General features: G+C 46.6%; 1 pseudogene; it reads right to left on the bottom strand.

Moving 5' to 3' along the window:
* Positions 1-2,281: 2,281 nt before the first annotated feature.
* LOC136634973 (5S ribosomal RNA) lies at positions 2,282-2,399 on the bottom strand (annotated as a pseudogene).
* Between the last annotated feature and the right edge of the window lie 851 nt (positions 2,400-3,250).

The raw sequence follows: 3,250 nt of genomic DNA, 5'->3' as shown, positions 1-3,250 counted from the left end.
GTTTGTTTTATCCGGACATTGAGTCCTACCCAAGGATGTGGGAGTGCCTGTTTTTATCCTATTTTGCTCTTATAAATATCATCGCAAGATGTGAGCTGTTCCCAGTAAAGCTGCTTTTTGGAGTTGGTGGATGGCCATTTTCGTGGCCCCGATACTGTTCAGGTGCTCTTCAAGGTGTTTTGGAATATCACCAAGGGCGCCAATCACCACTGGGATCACTTTGGTCTTCTTCTGCCCCAGCCTTTCAATTTCTACTTGTAAATCTTTGTATTTTGTTAGTGTTTTTTTTTTTTTCCCCAGCACTTATTCTTCCACTCTGCTATCCCCTGGTATTGCTACATCAATGATGAACAGCCCAATCCAATGCCTGTCTACTCAGAAGTAAATCCCTTAGAATCAATAGGGCTTACTCCCAGGAAAATGTGAACAGGATTGGGCTGTTATACTTGTTTTTCTTTCTTCTTGACTCGGAGGAAGTACCTTTTAAGGGCGTCTAAGATGGAGGGTGTTAAAAGTTCTTTGGGGGGTGTTATGGTGGTATGGGGGGTGTTCAAAAAGTTTTGTGTCCCTGGCTACCAGATGCCTTAGCTATGCCATTTGATGGCATCTGGCCTAGATGCCTTTCAAAAGAGATTGGACAAATTTCTGGAGGAAATGTCTATGACAGGTTACAAGCCATGATGTGTATGTGCAACCTCCTGATTTTAGAAATGGGCTATGTCAGAATGCCAGACGCAAGGGAGGGCACCAGGATGCAGGTCTCTTGTTGTCTTGTGTGCTCCCTGGGGCATTTGGTGGGCCACTGTGAGATACAGGAAGCTGGACCAGATGGGCCTATGGCCTGATCCAGCGGGGCTGTCCTTATGTTCTTACTTGTTCAACAGAGGAAGTCACAAAGTGGTTTCATAGCAAAAGGAATGAGAAAGTGCTTCTCTCTCCCCAAAGGGGCTCAAAATCCAAAAAGCCCGCCCCATCCCCCTCCAAAAGTAGCATTGACCTCTGAGTGATATGGCCCAGATACAGGCTTGCCACCATAAATTTGCCGTCACATCACATTTATGGGCTGCAGAAGACATACAAGGATAGCTAATAATACCCACCATGTAACTTTTGTGCCTGAAGGCTCTCCTGGGGATCACTTACATCCATGCGTGGGTACTGAGTGTGACAACCAAAGCAGCCTTAATTCCAGCCAGCCGTCAAATTTCTCCAAACCTGACTCATATTATAGCCAGATATCTGGTAGCTAGTTCATTTCTGCGCTGATCTGTGCAAGACAAAGACATCTTTTCTTTTTTAAAAAACAGGAGAAAATGCCGGGGGCTTCTGATGGATGACAATAGCTTTGCCCTCTCTGAGCTGGGTTTCACCCATGTTTCGGTCATGAAATTGGCCTCAGGTTGGGAACTGGATACAAAGCAGAGTGATTTCATGGTGGGAAAGACTAATGGAAGATAAAAGGACAATAGAGTAAGGCTGTTAAATGGCTGCTTTTCCTGTTGTACCCAGGAGACGAAGATTCAAGGAAAAACCAGCATGTGGTAGAACGTAAGGTGTTTCCAAGTCCCAGTAGCATCAATGCCTTTTTTTCTCCCTGTTGCAAAATCTAAGAACTTGTGCTTATATAATAAGGTGGCCAGGGAGCCATATGAGGATTGGAGAAATCTGTTGGGTGAGATTGCTCCTTTTAGCATCACTATTAATAGAAAAGGTAAATCAGAAATTTTTCAAGCTTTATCATTATTTACCAGGTATAAACTGGGTAGATGGGACTCAATAGCCTGGGAAGGCAGCTCATCTGAGACAAGGAAAACTCGGATCCCAAACCTCTACTGCCTTGTGGCTACATCCAGTTATGGAAAAGGCTTCAGGAGTCAACCTCAAGGCAAAATCCGGAGCCAGAGTCCCTGAGGCAGTTCATGGCTGAACACAGTCACGTTCTGGCAACTCCTGCAATGCCGCTGGAACCAACTGTACTGGCTTCTGCCTTTCCATTGGACCATTCCAGCGATGTGCAGAGCGGGGATTTGCTGCATGAGTAACAGTCTATCTTCCATACCTAATTTACCCAGGCTTCGCGCACTGGAGAGGACACTCTGTTCCAGAACCACTATTCAGAGCGCGATACCATAGTCTTCCGAGACTGAAGGATGCCAACAACCAGGATGACAACAAGGCACAAACAGGGGTGCAAGATGGATGCATCAACAGGCTACAGTCAGTTCTTGTTATCCACTACAGTTGTGGTTGGCAACCTTCAGTCTCGAAAGACTATGGTAGAAGCCTACAGCACCTGGTATTCCCAGGCGGTCTCCCATCCAAGTACTAACCAGGCCTGACCCTGCTTAGCTTCCAAGATCAGACGAGATCAGGCAAGTGCAGGGTAACAGTTACTAGGTTCTTAGAAACCCTCGCGGATAGTGATCGTGGATAATCGTGATCACTGTTTTTCTCCCTGTTCGCACAGGCTTCGCACACTGGAGAGGACACTCTGTTCCAGAACCACTATTCAGAGCGCGATACCATAGTCTTCTGAGACTGAAGGATGCCAGCACGGTATAAACTGCAATCCAGTTTAATGTTCTTAATGAGTAAATATATTTAAGGATTTAAATGTTTCTTAACTATGGCGGCTCTCCAACATCTGATGGTGTAGCGAAAGGTATAGTGGTTCAGGAGTTGACCTGCAAGATCCAGGTTCAAATCCCTGGTCAGCTATGAGGCTTCTTGTGTGACCTTGGGCCAGTCATTCTCTCTCAGCCTCATCTACCGCACAGGGTTGAGGATAAAAGGAGGGGAGGAACAGTGTATACCACCCTGAGCTCCTTGGAGGAAAGGTGGAATAAAAATGTGTGAAACAGCATGTGGCTCTTACATGAAGCAAGTTTGACCACCTCTCTTATGGACAATGCTGACCCATCACAGTTTACAAGCTGTGATGAGTATGTGCCACCTCTGGGTTTGTGAGGTAGCCTATCTCTGAATGTCTGGTGCAAAGGAATGGCAACAGGATGCAGGTCTCTTGTTCTCTTGAGTGCTCCTTGAGTCATCTGATAGATACAGGTCACTGACACTGTGGGCTACAGGAAGCTGGATTACATGGGCCTTGAACCTAACCCAGTGGAGCTCTTCTTAAGACCCCATTGCTCAGGACCATGAGGCAAACCCTGCTCTGGACCCTCCCCCCACAACACCCCAATGACGCATCGGGTTCTACTACTGCCACCTGGACTGAGGGTACAGATCTCGG

This window comes from Tiliqua scincoides, chromosome 14 (genome assembly GCF_035046505.1).
Source record: "Tiliqua scincoides isolate rTilSci1 chromosome 14, rTilSci1.hap2, whole genome shotgun sequence".
In the NCBI taxonomy this organism is placed as follows: Eukaryota; Metazoa; Chordata; class Lepidosauria; order Squamata; family Scincidae; genus Tiliqua; species Tiliqua scincoides.
The sequence above is the reverse complement of the archived record's forward strand: the minus strand, read 5'-3'. Positions and strand labels throughout refer to the sequence as shown.